This window comes from Diceros bicornis, assembly GCF_020826845.1.
Source record: "Diceros bicornis minor isolate mBicDic1 chromosome 1 unlocalized genomic scaffold, mDicBic1.mat.cur SUPER_1_unloc_2, whole genome shotgun sequence".
Lineage (NCBI taxonomy): Eukaryota > Metazoa > Chordata > Mammalia > Perissodactyla > Rhinocerotidae > Diceros > Diceros bicornis.
This window is the reverse complement of record NW_026690855.1, coordinates 4,523,860-4,543,562: the sequence shown is the minus strand read 5'-3', so window position 1 is coordinate 4,543,562 and position 19,703 is coordinate 4,523,860.

Genomic DNA, 19,703 nt, shown 5'->3' with positions numbered 1-19,703 from the left:
ATGTGCTACGTCAGATAGTATGAATACATTTTCTTTCTCACTTTTTCCTTTGACCTTTTAAATGGTAAAAGTCTCTTGTTTCTTTGTTGTCTTCCTATGGATTCATCACTGGTTCATCTCCTTCCACCAGAAAATTAAATCTCTTCTCATTAACTTCTGATTCATGAGACAATTCATGGGCTTCAGGTTTTGCTTGGGGACATCCCTTTTGGGCTTGAACATATACACAGTCCCACATATACGCAGTATGTCTGGAAGGATAGAGGAGGAAAGGATGTTTATCTCTGTGCAAAAGTACCGGGAGACAGTGGTAGAGTGAGAATATTTTATTGACTTTACACCACTCTTTGAAGTTTTCCTATACGTGCACCTACGACGTAGGCCTCCCTCCCCCCAGATTTTTAAAATTAAAATAGCATTATATCCTTATCTACTGGCTTGGAACAGTAAGTTGTAGAGAAATGTGAATATATGATCCAATTTTTTAATAAAATTAAGAACAGCAAACGCACAAAATATATAGAATTCTAAATATGGGCACATCATTCTATGAGGCTGTGTAAAGGTGGGGAAAGGAGTGAAGAACAGCTGTTCAACATCCAGCTACCTGTACAGTCTAGGGGTCCACGGAAAGCCTCGCCTCCAGCCCCGACCCTGGAGCTGATTTCCTCCCCCTGTGAAGTCTGCCTGACTTATTCCAGACACACCCCGCCTCTTCCTGCCCCTGGAACTGGTCTCCGCCCACAACGTTCGGGCCTGGCTCCGCCCACAACCTCGTCCCCTCCCACAGCCTGGTCCGGGCTCATGGCCCTGCCCGCACCCTTTTTCCCGCCAACAGAACCGCCTCCCCAGCCTGCTGTCACTCACAGCCTTGTCCCCGCCCACAGACCACCCTTAGAACTTGTTCCCAAACACAGCCCTTCCTTTAGATTTTGTCCCTGTCCCTGGTGCTGACCCAGCCCGCTTTCCAGCTTCTCACTCACTCTAGAAACTAGACACCTCCCCCGAGGCTGGGGTGCGCGGCATCGCCACGCCCGCCGCCTCAACCCGCAGCCCCCAAACGTTCATCCTCCCCGAACGACCGCCCAAGACTGGAACCGGAAGCGCGGGCGGCGCCTTGGATGGAGCTGGCGTTCTGCGTGGTGTGTTCCGTCTTCTCGGCGCGGACCACATTCCCGTGGACGTTCGCCCAAAGGACCGGGGCTCGGTGAGCGGCGGGCGGTCCCGGATCCAGTCGTGGTGCAGGTAGGGGCCTGGGCCAGGGGCAGCCTCGTCAGGGCCCGGCGTCCCTCTGTCCTCCCGGAGCCCCGTTTCCCTCGGGCTGTTCACTCAGGGCGCCTGATGCTGCTGTTCCTCCTGGCTCCGGGCGCCGTCGTCCCTTCCTCAGAGTCCCTGTCATCGTCCTCCGTGTGATTTTGTCCCCAGGGGGCTTATCTGCTTCTGCAGACGGTGTTTGGGTTGTTACAAATGGGGCGCTCCTGGCATCTAGAGGGGGAGGCAGGGATGCTGCTCAGCATCCTCCAGGGCCCAGGACAGCCCGACAGAGAATTATCCGGCCCCAAATGTCAGTGGTGCCGAGGTTGGGAAACCTGCTCCAGGGCCTGAAAATCTCCCGAGCCCTGAATGAAGTGTGGAAATTGTTGACAAGTCAGCGAGTCACTTACAGGGTCCTTAAATGACAAGCTTGTTTAAAGGGTCCAGAGTCACCAAAAAGTCTCTGTCCAGCCAAGTGAGTTGAGCGACTCAAGTGCACACAGCACGAAGATGCTTTCTCCCATCTCTGGGAGCAGCAGGTGGCTGGATAGGAATCGGGAAAATCCAGTCACAACCAACGGTTACAGTTAAATCAGTAAATACGAAAAAGAAAAGTGAATGGGGTGAACTTTCCATCCAACATCCTATAAAAGGCCTCAAAAGCTTGTTTGCGCCTTTTTTTCCCCCCTCAGACACGAGAAGCATCCGTGGAGATCAAGTTTGAGGTGAAACCAGGCTCAGGGTCCACCTGTCCTCGCTGATCCATGGATTTCTGTGTGACCAGGTGAGTACCCTGTGGACCTGGTACCAAGAGGTTCCGGCAGCCTCCGCTGTGCAGAAGACCTGCCAGTGGGCTTTCCTGGGCTCAGGTTGTCACCACATGGAGTCATTGAGAGTGAGGGTATCTTGAGAGATATTATTGATGTTTGATGGATGGAAAGATGGTAAGCTGTGTGTGGTTCTGTGTGGTAAATATTTCAGTAAGCACAGTTATATGCAAATAAAAACACATGAAACAAACGTAAATAACTGAAAATGTGTATTATAGTAGAAAATATAGATTTACTTGCATTGCATAATACTCAAAAGTCAGGATTTATATATAGTATAATAACAGAAATGTTTTGCGTGTGTATGTAGTATTAGAAGACATCCCATGAAATATTAGCAGCGATACTCAGCAACGTTCCTTAGACCCATTCAATTGACTTCTCAAGTCCTATAAATCCACCACAAAAGTTTGAAATAAAGGAGCGTTCAGGAAAAAAGATGATTGGAACTTCTTTGTATTAGTAACAAATGTAAAATTGAATTTGCCAGTAGCCAGATTTATTTTGAGCATTTTTTCTTTATGACATTTCAAATCATTTGGAGGAGTACTAAGCAACACTGTAGATTGCAGGGAAGGGCGCTAGTCTCCAAAAAGACTGTCCTCTCCACCTTGTCTTCTAAAGGGAATTAACTTTGTTTCTGAAACTTTTCTGAAATAACGGTCTGATGATTCACGTTGCAGAGAATCTTGTTAAGTAATTTTGTATTTAGTTGTTGGCCTCTACTAATTGTGTGTGTATGTGTGTGTGCCTTTTTCATTCTAGCTTTCCTGTGATGTTCTTGAGGGGAATGTGTGCTTGTCATGCAATAGATAGTCTTTGAGTGTATAATTTATGGTGACCAACCATCCTCGTTTATTCAGGACAGTGGGGTTTTCCAGGACACAGGACGTTTAGTGTTCAAACCAGGGCAGTCCTAGACAAACCGGGATGGTTCCTCATCTCATGAGCCAGGCCCTGGGACACATGCACGGGGACCTGGAGAACCAGAGAGACCTTGTCCCACCTCCATGGAATATATATTGTATTTGGGAATTTGGATCTTGAAAAGTTAATGATGAGAGTGATGTGGGAGTTTGGCACAAGGGGAATCAAACTGAGGGTGCAGAGAAGCCCTCTTGAGAAGGACAGATATTTAGCTTGAGAGCTGGAGTTGGGACTGGATTTAGCTGGTCGGAGGGTTAGACTGGAGTGAGGGTGTGGGAGTGTGTTCAGGAGAGCGTTTCAGGCAGAGGGACCCCCATGAGGACACCCCTGAAGCAGAGAGCCTGGTGTGTCCATGAACTGAGAAGAGGGATGGCTGTGCCGAGTCAATACAGGGGGATGGGTGTGAGCCACACCGGCGAGGGGGGGACAGGCAGGACCAGATCAGGGGTGACTTGGGACTCAGTTCTAAGGCCCGTGGGAAGACTCTGGAGAGATGCGAGTAGAAGGATGATGTGATTAGCGTTTGGTCTAAGCACGTGGGTTAAAATGGACTTCATGGTTAAGAATGAAGACTTAATAGGCAAGATGGGAGGTGCTGGGAATAAGATTAGGAATAAGATGATTGTTCCCTAGGCCTGGGTGATGGCTGTGGAGTAGGAAAGAAGTAGAAAGAAAAGACCTTGGAGTGTAGAACCGAGAGAACATAAGGGTACTTTCTTGCCTGCATGTGTCAGGTGGCACAGGGCACTGACTGTTCTCGCTGCTGTCCGTGCAGACCTGCAGGCGCCCCCTCACCCAGGTCTGTGTGTTCACCCCTCTTTGCCACTCACAGGCCCCCCTCCACATCCTAAAAGAAGTCAGGCTTTACTTGTCAGGGGGTTGTCTGACACGGGAGACACCTAGGAGAGCCCCTGCAGGCATCAGAGCATCCCCTTCAGCCTCTCCCTCAGCCTCCTCCCTTCCCCTCTCTTGCTTTCCACACCCAGAACGACCCTGCTCAGTATTCCACATCCCCATGATCTTCCTTACCCAGGCTTGAGAAGGGTGGGGCAGCCACTGGGGTGGACATCATCTGCACCTTCCACTCTGACCTCCGCAGGTCCCAGGCTGGACAGAGAGTGACTCTACTGGGAGCTAAGCCATGAGACCTAGCGCGTCACCCACCTGGGCTCCTTTACCCTGGACGGGGACAGCCTCTACGTCAGTGGTGAGGGGCTGTGCTACAGCCACACTCTCTCTCCCAGTCGGAGTTCTGTGTTCCCTTCGTTGCTCTAAAGTGAGCTATGATCCATCTCTCTATTCTCCTGGTCTGGGTTCAGTCTTCTCATCACTGTGTGATCACTGGGTCCAGCCACCTTCTATCTCGTTGCCTTCCCCCTGAACACCCCTCCACTCGTCCCCGCTGCTTTCCTCTCTGCTTTTCCCACAAAGGTCCCTACATCCTTCCTCTCCCTTAATTCTTTATGTTCACCCCAACTCTTGCTCAGCTCCTCTCGCCTTCTCTCCACAGGTTACACCTATGGAGCCGTGGCCCCGACTACCACCAGTGAGTATTCCTGGCCCTGATCTCCTGTGTCCCATCTGCATTTGGGGTTGGGGAGCACTTGTCCTCCTTCACCTGCTGTCCTTGGTGAGGGAAGCACCTGGAAGTGCCCTAACTCATCTCTTCTCTCTATCCCAGGTTCTGGTGGAGAGTCCCAGCCCAGTGTGAGAAAGCCTTAGACACAGACATGTTCTCCACCACATTCTGACCACACGCGGTTTTCACTTTAATTCTGCTAAAGCCCCGCCCTTGGTCCTCCTTTTCCAGGTATCCCATCCATCTGCCCATTTTTCTGCCTGTCTATCTGTCTCTCCTCCAAGTTCAGTGTCTCTTGTTCACCTATCTCTCTCTCTTGGGCTCCTCTCATCCACAGGCTTGCTCATCCCTCTGCTTGCACAGTCACCCGTCACCTCACTCTCATTTATGCTTCACCTGTGAATGGTGGTCCTGAGACAGCCAGTGCTGGAGCCCGTGTGAGCCTGGGGGCTCCTCCCACTCTGTCCCTCCCTGATGACAGCCCTCTCCACAGCTCCCGAGCCGGCCACCACGTCCCTGCATACTTGATCATCACCTGTGCCACCAGAAGCCACCACAGGTATCTGGGGGCCCCTTTTCCTTCCCAAGAGAAGCTCTCTGGCCCCACTCCCCCACGAGCCAGTTGTGATCCAGGAGCTGGGAATCCAGGGTGTGAAATTCTGATTTTATGGCAATCATGCTGATCACAAAGATTATACCAATGATTCAGTCTAAGGCCAGCCCTCAGAGATCCCTTAGTCTTGTGAAATTAACACACCATTATAATGCAATGTGGGATATTTCGGGGAGAGGCACCTGGAATAATTTGGAGGGGAAGAGCTTACTAGAGAAATTTTCACCAGGATGGAGTCTTTAAGAATGAGTAGGAGGGACCCTGGCAAATAGAGGATGAAGGGTTTTCCTGGCAGAGAGGATTCCATGAGCAAAGTCTCCGGCCAGAAACAACATGCCGTATGGGGAGAATTGAAACGAATGTGGGTTGCAAGAAGCATAATGTTTATCCCGCAGTAGATGGATAAAATGAGACTGAAATGTCAGAAGGAGCCAGATTGAGTAGAGCCTTGAGTGCCAGGTCAAGAAGGTTGAACTAAACACTGAAGGCCATAGGGAGCCATGGGTGGTACTAGAGCAGTTGTGGCCCTAGTGAGGTATTCATTTCAGAAAGATCCTTCTAGTAGTCCATGTAGAACATCCTTTAGACAGAGCATCCAGTGAGCCTGCTGGGGTATTGGTCCGGGTGAAGGAAATTAAGACCTGAGCTGGGACAGGGATGGTGTGTATGTGAGGACCAGAGTGCAAGGTGAATTGATGTTACTGGGAGGGAGGAGGAGCTGAGCAGATATGCTGGTTCTGACTTGTGTGACCACACGGGTGGGTGGTGGTGCCACTGGGACAGAAGACGACAGATGATAATGAGTGCAGGACTCTGGTGTGGTCTCAGGCCAGCTCTCAGAGATGGCCATCGTTCTCCCTCTCGTCTTGCAGCTTTGGAGCCCAACCTGAAGACTCTCACAGTCACCTTCCCCCTCTCCACCCTCTGGTATTCATCAGACAGGAGCAACAGCTCAGCCACATTCTACTCCACTGAGAGGGTCCTGCAGAGCCTGGTGAGACCCTGGTCCCAGCAGCTCCTGGTGGGTTAAATCCCACCCAGCCCCTCCCCCAACCCCTGTCTCTCCTCTCATCCTCCTCCTTCTTCCTCCCCAGCTGGATCCTTGTTCAAGAAGAGCAGCCTGGGCCTCTTCTCCTTGAGTTGCAGACTGGTCTCCCTGAGGTAAGACCCTCCCCTGAGCATTTGCCCCAAATGACCACTTTTGTTACCACCCCTCTCTCAGTCTCCCCACTGACCTCCCATTTCCTCCTTCCTGTTCTGGCCCCCACCCCAGAGGTTTCAGGACCTCTCTCTAGAGTCCCCACGTCCCTCTCTCCCCTGGCCTGAGAAGGATGGGGGAGCCACCGGTGTGGACACTGTCTGCACCTACCATCCTGATCCCGTGGGCCTCCATGCCTCTGTGCTGGGAGCTGAGAGTCTCCATCTGTCTGCTCTTCCTATGGGTGGCTCCAGGCTCTGCACCCTGGAGTTTATGCATGCAGAGAGAGCACCAGCTGCATTTCCGTAGCATCAGCTCGAACCTCAGTAACCCGGAGCCCAGATGCTCGGAGTACACCGCCCTGCAGAGAGACACGCAGGACCAGGTGGGGTCTCCCCTCCCCCATCTCTCCTTGCCCTGAGGGCACCCTCATTCCTCCGCCTGACTTACATCTGTTACAATATTGTTTCAATCCTTCACTTTCCCTGCGTGTCTGGGTTCTCTCACTTTCCAGAGGTGATGTCCTAGCTGCCTTCCTCATTTCTCACGTGGGTAAACTGAAGCTCAGAAAGGGGAGTATTGTGCCTAAATCACACAATGAGTTAGGAGCAGAGCCAGGATTTGAAGTCAGGTTTCCCTTGCCCCAAGATCTGAGATCTTTCCCTGGCTCCAGTGGCCCCCTGCATCCCCAGGAGACCTCCATCTCACCCACTCTCCCTTGCATTTGTTCTAGGTCACCAAGCTCTACAGAGGAAGCCAGCTGTGAGACATATTCCACTCCTGCCTGGTCACCGACTTGATGTAGGTTGAGGAGATTGGAAACATTGGCTGAGCTGGTGGCTGATGGCTCTGAGCTCCTGTGACACATCCTTGATCTGGAAGTCACTGACATGGTGCCCATTCTCCCCCACATCCCTGTCAGCTAATCCTACCATCTCCTTCCATAGGTTTTTGGGGGTTGAGAAAAGCATTAACATTTGGGGCCACCAACCTCCAGCATCCTCCTCCTCCTCCTCTTCTGGAGACTTTCAACAAATATCAGCAGTCTAACTGTGCTCTCCAATAGTGGAGCCACTAACCACATGGGGCAATTTAAATTTTTTATACACCTGTTGGGATACGATTCACATATTGTGCGTGTGGGGGGGTGTATTTTTTAGGGTTTTCTATATACAATATCTTCTCCTCTGCAAAACAAATAGTTTTACCTCTTCCCTTCCAATCTGGGTTTCTTTTATTCCTTTTTCTTGCCTAATTGCCCTCATTAGAACCTCTAGTACCTGTGATTAACATATGAGATGAGGGAAGACATCATTGTCTTGTCCCTGGTCTTAGGGGGAAATTTTGAGTCTTTCACCACTGAATATGGTGTTAGCCGTGGGTTTTTCATTGATGCTGTTTATAGGTTGAGAAAGTTTTTTCTATTCCTAATTTGTTGAGTGTTTTCTTTTTTAGGGATGAAGGGCGTTGTATTTTGTGAAATTCTTTTCTATATATATGGTCGAGATTACGTGGTATTGGCCCTTATTCTATTAATATGGTGTATTACGTAATCTAGTTTTCAGATATTAAGCCACCCCTCCAACTAGAGATGAGAGATTCAGACGTTCTCAAGTCTGTCCTGGGCATGCCACATCACTGAGCCCTTGTGGCCTTCTAGATGCCCACAAATACACTGGAACTTTTCAAAGCACCCTGTGGACATCTCATTCCCCCAATTTTTCTTCTAAGATTTTGGCTCACCTCTTGCCTGCCTCGGCTGGTATCACTCCCTCAGGCAACTACAGTAGAAAACAATTAGCACTGATTGCTTTTAGCAAGTGCCTTGGGGACAGACTTTCCACCCTGGGCAAGCTCTGAGTCAAGTAACGACAAGCCCTGAACATGGGGCTTTTTCCGGGAGCTGCCAGGCAGGTCAGCTAGTGAGAGTTGGATGGGGATGTGTCTTTTCAGAGCTCCAAACCCATTATGGCTGCTGGGCTGCTGGTTGTCTCAGCTGCCATGGTTCTGAGACTGATGGCTTTCAAAGTTATGGAGGATATTGTGAGAGCAGGATGGGAATAGTGCAAGTTATAGTGCCACAAAGTTTGCTCCCTTTATCAAGATTCCACAGTGTGTCTTCACTAAACCCTCCTCAGATTCTTACAAGCCTTTGATTAATTTCTAGACTTCTGAAAAGATGATTTCGACCATTTTTACCAGTGTTCTCATTGTTTTTATGCATTTGCAGAAGTCCTTACTCCAAAGTTTCAAAAATGTTCTCCCTGTAGTTATTTATTTATAAATTAATTACTTGAAATGAAATTACATGAGAAATTCAGTTCCTCACTCACACACGCTAGCCACATTTTAAGTGCTCGATAACAACATGGGGCTAATAATGAGTGTATTTGGTAGTGCAGACAAGTGTTTACATTATTGCAAAAGGTCCTCTTGGACAGGACCCAGAAGCAGGGAATCTAGAATCAGGGTAGAATTCCAGGCACCCTTGTTCATCCCTTGTGCCCTTCCAGGTCTGTCCCCCACAGTAACCACACTGGAGTGGACTCCCTGTGTACCTTGCCGCCTTGGTACAGAGACTGGACAGAGTTGCCATCTATGAGGAATTCCTGCGGCTGACCCAGAATGTTACCCAGCTGCAGAACTTGACCCTGGACAGGAAGAGTGTCCTTGGGGATGGTAAGGCTCCCTGGTCATTGGAAAAAGAAGTGAGGCCTTTCTGGGGACTCTGGATGCCTGGGACTGAGAGATCATTGAACTTTCTCAGGCTGGCAGGAGGTGGCATAGTCCCCCAGTCTTTACCCACCATTGAGAGAGAGAAAAGGACACCAGTGTAGTATAGGAGGCCCTCACCTTCTCCTAGACAGCTCTGTGACCTCAAACTAATCACCTCCCCTCTCTGGATTTTTGTTTCCTTATCTCTGCACTGAGAGCCACTGGGCCAGATGGTCAGTGAGGGACTCCAGCTGTGTGTGAAGCAGACTTACTGGTTTGGGGGTCATGTGGTTCCTGATCCACAGGATATAGTTTGCCAAGTCCCACTCTAGATGAGCACCAATGCGCTGGAACTTTCTGCAGTGGTGGAATTTTCTATCCGTGCTGTCCAGTGCATAGCTGCATGTGGCTGTTGAGTCCTCGAAGGATGGTATTGTGACTGGTCTTTATTGTTACTGATATTTAATGTTACTGAGGTAGTAGAATTTGTATTTTATGTAACTAAAATTAATGTTAATTTAAAAAGAGACTTGTTGCTGCTGCATATCAGACAGCACACCTCTAAGAGGTTGTCTGGATAGAGGTACAAGTAGGGGGACCTGCACCCCTCCCTCCATGCCCACTGGGTGCTGTGTGTCCTACCCTCCTGGAGTTTATGTTGTAGCTGGCAATAACAAGAATAAAGAATTGAAATTTATCAATTATTTGATGTGAACAAACTCATACTTGCAGGTGGAAATCAGAGAAGACTTCCTGCAGGAAATTACATTGTAGCTTAATCCTAGAAAATGAATATTAAGCAAATAGATAAAGGAGAAGGAGATGAATGTGTTTCTAGGCACGGAAGAACACTTTTGAGTGGGAATTTACAAATTTAGAGAGATCCCATAGGCTTGCCAACTGTGATGACCCATTCTCCCCCCGGCCGTCATAAGAAAGTCCAGCCCAAATTCAGTCCTCTGTGCCCAGAGGTATGAATTTGGTTTAATTTATTACACTTTTGTTCTGTGATAATGGTCTTGGATTTTGTAGCAAAGTGTGCTCACTTTTTAGAGATGGAAACTAAAATGGGGTGAAACATCATGATGTCTACTTGACTTTAATATTTCATTGAAAACATGGGATGAATCAAGGGTGGCAAGTGTTAATAATTTATACATTGATGAAATATTGTTTTAATTAGATGGAATATACATGGTAAAATTAGATGATGGATGTTTATGAGACTGTTCCGTTTATTTTTCTGCGTCTAAAATGTTTAATTAAAAAGAGTGAAACACATTCATATGCCTTCTCCATTTCATTCATTTCCAGAATATTCTCCCAATAGAGACGACACCTTGACTGATAAGCCTGGTAAACCTGCAGGAAGCCCCAGCCCACAGTAGGGGGCGAGTATCTTGATGCTGTGCCTCATCTAAGAGAACCATGCGCACAGCGTCTTGGATGATGAGGAGAGTTGGCCAACCCTTGTCAAGGATGGTTGAGGCACAGTGGGGTCAGCAGGAGCCTTGGGGCGATGACAGGAGGTGGCTCACCCCAGCACATGTCTCCCCAGACCACCCTGTCTGGGCCCTCATCCTCAGCTGTTTGGCGGGAATCCTGGTGCTCATCACAGGCCTGATCTGCTGTCTGCTGGTAAGCCATGACGTGTTGCTTGTCTTCTTACTATTGGGTTGTAAGACCTCTTTATATATTAAAAATACACATCCTTTTCTAGCGATATGTTTTGCAGATGTTTTCTCCCAGTCTGTGTGTGGCTTGCCTTCTCCTTCACTACATGAGTCATTGGGGAAATGTAAGTGACAGTCATCATGAGATTACACCATACTTGAGAATGGCTTTAATTAAAAAAACTGACTATAGCAAGTGTTGTTGAAGATGTCAAGTCACTGAAACTCTCATCGAGTGCTGGTGAAAAATAGCTTGGATGCATCTTTAATAATTATATACGTCTACCCAGCCATTCCTCCCCTAGGAATCCATCCAAGGGAAATAAACCCATATGTCTATACACAGACTTGTACACACATGTTGATAACAACCAATTTATAGTAGACAAAAACGGAAAACAACCCAAATGTCCATCTACTGGTGAACGGATACACAAAGTGTGGTATATCCCCACAGTGGAATACTATTCAACCATAAAAAAGAATGAGTTATTTTTTTTCTTTTTTAATTATTTTATTGAAATTATAAAGGGTTTTAACATTGTGTAATTTCGGGTGTTCATTATTATCTGTGAATTTCTGTATAGACTGCATCCTACTCACCACCAGTAGTCTAACTTTTATCCATCACCATGCATATGTGCCCCTTTAACTCTTTCACACAACCCCCAGCCCCCAGCCCCTCTGGTAAGCACTAATCTGTTCTCTTTATCCCTGTGTATGTTTATCTTCTACATATGAGTGAAATCAGGCATATTTGTCTTTGTCTGGCTTATTTCATTTAACTTCATAGCCTCAAGGTCCATCCAGGTTGTTGCATACAGGATGATCTTGTCTTTTTTTTCTGGCTTAGTAGTATTCCATTGTATATATACCACATCTTCTTTATCTATTCATCTGTAGCAGGGCACTTGGGGTGCTTCCATGTCTTGGCTATTGTAAATAATGCTGCAGTGAACACAGGGGTGCATAAATCTCTTTGAATTGTTGATTTCAATTTCTTTGGATAAATACCCAGTAGTGGGATAGCTGAAAGGTATGCTATTTCTTTTTTTAAGTTTTTGAGAAATCTCCATACTGTTTTCCTTGGTGGCTGCATCAGTTTGCATTCCCACCAGCAGTATGTGAGGGTCCCCTTTTCTCCTTATCCTCTCCAACATTTGTTATTTTTTGTCTTGGGAATTATAGCCATTCTGACAAGTGTAAGGTGATCTCTCATTGTTTTGATTTGAATATCCTTAACAATTAGTGATGTTATACATCTTTTCATGTGTCTGTTGACCTTTTGTATATCTTCTTTGGAAAAATGTCTGTTCATATCCTTTGCCCATTTTTAGATTGGATTATCTGTTTTTTTGTTGTTGGGTTGTATGAGTTGTTTATATATTTTGGAGATTAACCCCTTGTCAGATATATGATTTGCAAATATTTTATCCCAGTTGGTGGGTTGTCTTTTCCTTTTTTTTTTTTTTTTGTGAGGAAGATCAGCCCTGAGCTAACATCCATGCTAATCCTCCACTTTTTTTCTGAGGAAGACCGGCTCTGATCTAACATGTATTGCCAATACTCCTCCTTTATTTTTTCCCCAAAGTCCCGGTTGATGGTTGTATGTCATAGTTGCAGATCCTTGTAGTTGATGTATGTGGGACGCGGCCTCAGCATGGCCGGACAAGAGGTGCGTCTATGCGCATCCGGGAACCGAACCTGGGCCGCCAGTAGCGGAGCACGCGCGCTTAACCACTAAGCCACGGGGCCGGCCCTGTCTTTTCGTTTTGTTCATCATTTCCATTGCCTTGCAGAAGGCTTTTAGTCCCATGTAGTCCCATTTGTATATTTTTTCTTTTCTTTCCCTTGCCTGAGTAGACATGGTATTGGAAAAGATGCTGCTAAGACCGATGTCAAAGACTGTACTGTGCATATTTGCTTCTAGGAGTTTTATGGTTTCAAGTGTTAGATTCAAGTCTTTTATCCATTTCGAGTTAATTTTTGTGTATGGTGGAAGATAATGATCTACTTTCATTCATTTGCATGTGGTTGTCCAGTTTTCCCAACAGCATTTATTGAAGAGACTTTCCTTTCTCCATTGTATGATCTTGGCTCCTTTGTCAGAGATTAACTGACCACAGATGTGTGGTTTTTTTTCTGGGCTTTCAGTTCTGCTCCATTGATCTATGAGTCTGTTTTTGTGCCAGTACTGTGCCATTTTGATTACTATAGTTATGTAATATATTTTCAAGTTAGTATTGTGATGCCTCCAGCTTTGCTCTTTCTTCTCAGGATTTCTTTGTCTATTTGAGGTCTTTTGTTATTCCATATATATTTTAGGATTCTGTGTTCTGTTTCTATGAAGAATGTCATTGGGATTCTGATTGGGATTGCTTTGAATCTGTAGATTACTTTAGGTAATATGGACATTTTAGCTGTGTTTATTCTTCCAATCCATGTGCATGGAATATCTTCCCATTACTTCAGGTCATCATTGATTTCTTTCAATAATGTCTTATAGTTTTCATTGTATAGGTCTTTAACCTCTTTGGTTATATTTATCCCTAGACACTTTTTTCTTTTTGTTGCAATTGTAAATGGGATTGTATTCTTGAGTTCTCTTTCTGTTAGTTCATTGTTAGGGTATAGAAATGCAACTGCTTTTTGTAAGTTGATTTTGTACGCTGCAACTTTGCTGTAGTTGTTGATTATTTCTAATAGTTTTCTGATGGATTCTTTAGGGTTTTCTATATTTACAAATTTTCTATATTTATATTTGTCATCTGCAAACAGCAAGAGTTTCATTTCTTCTTTTCCAATTGGGATTCCTTTTATTTCTTTTTCCAGCCTAATTGCTCTGGCCAAAACCTCCAGTACTATGTTGAATGCGAGTGACGAGAGTGGGCACCTTTGTCTTCTTCCTGTTCTCAGAGGAATGGCTTTAAGTTTTTCACCATTAAGTATGATGTTGGCTGTGGGTTTGTGATATATGGTCTTTATTGTGTTGAGGTATGTTCCTTCTATACCTATTTTATTGAGAGTTTTTATCATAAATGGATGTTGGATCTTGTCAAATCCTTTCTCTGCATCTGTGGAGAGGATCATGTGATTTTTATTCCTCATTTTCTTAATATGGTGTATCACATTGATTGATTTGCGGATGTTGAACCATCCCTGCATCTCTGGTATAAATTCCACTTGATCATGGTATATGATCCTTTTAATATATTGCTGTGTTCGATTTGCTGATATTTAGTTGAGGATTTTTGCATCTGTGTTCATCAGTGATATTGGCCTGTAATATTCCTTCTTTGTGCTGTCCTTGCCTGCTTTTGCTGTCAGAGTGATGTTGGCCTCATAGAATGAATTAGGAAGTGTTCCATCTTCTTCAACTGTTTGGAATAGTTTGAGAAGCATAGGTATTAAATCTTGTTTGACTATTTGGTAGAATTCTCCAGAGAAGCCATCCGGTCCTGGACTTCTGTTTTTTTGGGAGGGTTTTGATGACCATTTTGATCTCTTTACTTGTGATTGGTCTGTTCATTTTCTCTATTTCTTCTTGATTCAGTTTTGGGAGGTTGTAAGAATCTAAGAATTTATCAATTTATCTATTTCTTTTAGGTTATCGAAATTGGTGGCATGTAAGTTGTTCAGTGTATTCTCTTATTGTCCTTTTTATTTTATTTATTTTTTTTAATAAAGATTTTATTTATTTATTTTCCCCCCAAAGCCCCAGTAGATAGTTGCATGTCATAACTGCACATCCATCTAGTTGCTGTATGTGGGACGCGGCCTCAGCAGCGGTGCATCGGTGCGTGCCCGGGATCCGAACCCCGGCCGCCAGCAGCAGAGCGCACGCACTTAACCGCTAATCCACGAGGCCGGCCCAAACAATTTTTTTTTTTAAAGATTTTATTTATTTATTTTTTCCCCCAAAGCCCCAGTAGATAGTCGTATGTCATAGCTGCACATCCTTCTAGTTGCTGTATGCGGGACTCAGCCTCAGGATGGACGGAGAAGTGGTGCCTCGGTGCGTGCCCGGGATCCGAACCCGGGCCGCCAGCATCAGAGCGCGTGCACTTAACCACCAAGCCACAGGGCCGGCCCATCTCTTATTGTCCTTTTGATTTCTGTGGTATCTGTTGTAATTTCTCCTCTTTCATTTCTAATTTTAGGTCTTTGAGGCTTCTCTCTTTTTTTCTTAGTGAGTCTGGCTAAGGGTCTGTCAATTTTGTTTTAGTCTTCTCAAAGAACCAGCTCTTTGTTTCATTGATCCTTTCTACTGTTTTTTTAGTCTCTAATTCATTTACTTCTGCTCTAATTTTTATTATTTCCCTCATTCTGCTGACTTTGGGCTTCATTTGTTCTTCATTTTCTGGTTCTATTAGGTGTAGTTTAAGGTTACTTATTTGGTATTTTTCTTGTTTGTTGAGGTACGCTTGTATTGCTATGAATTTCCGTCTTAGAACTGCTTTTGCTGCATCCCATAAGAGTTGTTTGGTTGTCTTTTCATTTTCCTTTGTCTTCAGGTATTTTTTGATTTCTCCTTTGATTTGTTCATTGATCCAATGGTTCTTCAGTCGTGTGTTCTTTAGTCTCCACATATTTGTGACTTCCCCATCTTTTTTCTTGTAGTTGATTTCTAGTGTCATAGCATTATGGTCAGAAAAGAAGCTTGATATGATTTCAATCTTAAATTTATTCAGGCTTGCCTTGTTTCACAACATATGGTATATCTTTGAGAAGGTTCCATGTGCACTTAAGAAGAATGTGTATTCTGCTGTTTTGGGAGGGTATGCTCTCTATATATCAATTAAGTTCATTTGATCATATGTTTCATTTAATTCCACTATTTACTTGTTGCCTTTCTCTGCATGATCTATCCATAGATGTAAGTGGGTTGTTCAGGTCCCCTGCTATTATTGTGTTGCTGTTAATTTCTCCCTTTAGGTCTATTGATAGTTGCTTTATATTCTTTTGTGCTGCTGTATTAGGTGCATATATCTTTATAAGTGTTATGTCCTCTTGGTGGAAAGTCCCCTTTATCATTATATACTGCCCCTCTTTGTCTCTCATAGTCTTTTTTTATCTTGAAGTCTGCTTTGTCTGATATAAGTATGGAAACACCTACTTTCTTTTATTTCCAATTTGCTTGCAGTATTGTCTCCCATCCATTCATTCTGAGCCTGTTTGTTTTTTGTGCTCAGATGTGTTTCCTGGAGGCAGCGTATTGTTGGGTCTTGTTTTCTAATCCACCCCACCACTCTGTGTCTGTTGATTGGAGAATTCAATCGATTTACATTTAGAGTGATTATTGATACATGAGGGCTTAATCCCACCTAATCTATATTTCCATTGTTTCTCTTCCTTTGTGTTTCTGACTACCATTTCATTTTGGGGGTTTTCTGTGGAGGTTCTCTCTTTTTTTATGATCTATGGCTCTGCTCTGACTTTTTGTTTGCTGGTTACTGTGAGGTTTGTATGAAGATCTCATAGATGACATAGTCCATCTTCTGAGAGACTCTTATCTCCATTAGTCTAAGCAGGTTCCATCCCTTTCCTCTTCTCCTTCTGAGTTATTGTTGTCACAAGTTATTTATATTTGTGTTGTGCATTTGTGACTAAGCTGAAATGTTTATAGTTACTTTTGATGCTTTCCTTCCCTTCTTCTTTTAAGTTATAATTAAGTATTTGCTACCCTGTTGTGAAGCAGAGCTGTAGCTTTCTGATTTTGTCTGTCTATTTATCTCTTTGCTTAAAGCTTTGTAGACATTTGCCTTCTTTTTTGTTTCAGGTATGAGGGCGTTCTTGATCATTGCTTGTATGGGAGATCTAGTGGCGATGAACTCCCTCAGCCTTTGTTTATCTGGGAAAACTTTTATTTCTCCATTGTATCATAAGGATGGTTTCACTGGATAGAGTATTCTTGGCTGAAAGTTTTTGTCTTTCAGTATTTTTAATATATCATTCCATTCTTTCCTTGCCTGTGAAGTTTCTGCCAAGAAATATGCTGAAAGCCTGATAAGGGTTCATTTTTAGGTTATTTTCTTCTGTCTCGCTTCCCTTAATATTTTTTCTTTGCCATTGGCTTTTGCCAATTTTACTATTATATGCCTTGGAGAAAGTCTTTTAGCATTGATGTAATTAGGCATTCTGTTGGCTTCATGTATTTGTAAGTCCGGTTCTTCCACAGATTTGGGAAGTTCTCAGCTGTTATTCTTTGAACAAGCTCTCTGCTCCTTTCTCCCTCTTTTCTCCCTCTGGAATACGTATAATTCTTAGGTTGCTTTTATAATTGAGTCATATATTTCTCCAAGAATTCCTTCATTTTAAAAATCTGAGTCCTCTTTCCTCGTCCACTGGAAGCATTTCTATATTTCTATCCTCTAAATCACTAATTCTTTCATCCATAACATCAGATCTATTTTTTAAGGATTCTAGATTCTTTTTTATCTCATTAATTATGTTCTTCATATCCAGAATTTCTGCTTTTTTTTTTAATAGTTTCATTCTCTTTGCTGAAGTATTCCTTTTCCTCATTAATTTTATTTTGAGTTCATCGAACTGTCTGAACATTCTTGTAACTTGGTGAGTTTCTTTATGACAGTTATTTTGAATTCTCTGTCATTTAGATTGTAAATTTCTGTGACTTCAAGGTTGGTTTCTGGAGACTTGTCATTTCCTTCTGCTCTGAATTTTTACTGTAGTTTCTTATGGTGTTTGATGAACTAATCTTTTGCCTGCATATTTGTGGTAGTATCAGGTCACAGATTCCACCTGCTACCACTGTGGGGGAAGCATGAGCTGTGTTTCTGATCCCACCCCATATGCTGGAAGGTGCATGGGTACCGTGGGTGTTCCCACCCGCTGAGAAAGCATTCACACTGGGCTCAGAGTTGCCGCCACACAGAGGCACGTACCCAGTTGTGTGACCACAGCACTACTATGGGTATTTGTGCCATCTGGGAAAGCATTTGCATGTACACATATAGCTGCTGCTGCCTTTTCTTATGCTCATGCCAGCCTCTGTGCTTGGTGGGTGGGGCTTCTTCAAGGGTTCTGAGCATTGGCCAATCATTGGGACTCCAGTGGCACGGTGGGCTTTCCAACCACCCAGGAAAGCATTCATGCGTGGGTCCAGGGCTGCTGCCAACCCCTCCCAGAGTTGCACCAAGGCGCCTTCCTACTTTTGGGGATGCAGCAGTACTATTGGCTCTCATGCCAACCTGGGAAGTGCTCGGGTGTGTGCACAGTGCTGCCAGGGAAGGGATGGGGATAGGAATGAATTCATAGTACATGCAGTGACAAGCATAAATCTCAGAATAATTATGCTGAGTGAAAGAAGCCAGTAAAAAATGAGTACATAGTATATGATCCCATTTATAAAAATTCTTGGAAAATACAGGAAAATCTATAGGGACATATACCGGATCACTGGTTGCCTGGGAATGAGAATGTGTTTGCAAACGGCAGGAAAGGAGGAATTAAAATGAGCATGAGGAAATTTGGGGAGGATGGGCATTCCTTTTCTTGATTGTGGTGTTGGTTGAATAAGTTATAATCAAAATGTATCAAATTGTTCACTTTAAATGTATGCAGTTAATTGTATGTCGTTAATACCTCAATTAAGTTAGAATATGTAGGGAAAAGAGAGGGAGAGAGAGCCAAGAGAGGGAAAAGGGAAGGAAAAGAAGGACTGAGGGTGAAAATTAAGTGGACAAAAGGAAGAGGGAGACACAGGAGGCATCGGGTCTCTGTGACTTTGACATCTCCTTCCCCTGGAGTCTCCCATACTGGGCAACTGACTGGACCATTCTGATGTGCTCTCCTCACCTCACAAGTCACTGTCTGCCAGCGGAAGAAGGAGGGCGACTATGAGGTCCAGTGACGGTGCCTGGTCTATTACCTGCCTCATGGTGACCTATGGAAGCTGCAATGACTAGATCTGACTAGATCTGAGGTCCCCTTTTCCCAGCTTGGGTCCAGAGGAGCTTGGCTGGAACAGAATGAAACCACATTGGATGGACTCAGGCTCCAAGCCTTTATAGACTTGGCCCCTGACTGGCTCACAGGGGCCTAAGCTGAAAGATTTCACCTTCTTTAAGTCCTGAAAGTGACTGCAACTTCTGTCCTGTGGTGTCACACCAGTTCATCCCTCAGGGACACCAGAATTGGTGAAACAAGCACAGACATTGCCATCATGTAAAATCGAATCTCCACTTCAGTGCAAGGTTTCCCTTCTCTTAGGAAACTTTGGAACATCCCTCCCCTTGACTCTGTGCAGCCATCACACCCCTCTCGGTTCCTCCATATTCCTCCCCCACTGAAGGCCTGGCAGTCTCAAGTTCCCCTTTTCTGCTTCATTCTCTGAAGCTCAGATTCACCAGGATTTCCAGATCAATCTCCCTCGATGGCTCCTCTCCCCAATCATGGGTCCTCCATGACGGGAAACAGGCCAAGATGGGAGGAGTGTGTGAGACATGACTCTGCAGTCACCTTGGGCCTTGGGAGCTGAAATGACTAGGTGTCTGGGAAGCCTGAATCCCAGAGTAACACCAAGGCTCTGGGAAGAGAGTATCTGCTCTGGATGTAAAAGTGAATAAAACTCGGGGGGAGAAATCTGAGGGAAAAGAAAGAGTCTTTTTTCATCTTTCTCTGTACAGAGTCCAACTAGCCTCACAGCAGAGGCTCCCCAACAAGCAGCCCAGAGCATCCCAAGCATGAGGCAGGCTGCGCTGTTCTGCTGTGGGTCTGTGGGAACAGATTACATTATCTGCACACACTGTGCAGATGACCACAGCTGAAGATACCCAAGGGCTGAGAATTAAAGTCATGGTCATGCCACTCTCTCAGACTTTTTGTGTGTGACCTTCATATTCTCAATCTTAAGCAGTGATTCTCTGAGAATGCACACTCTGAGGATTATAAT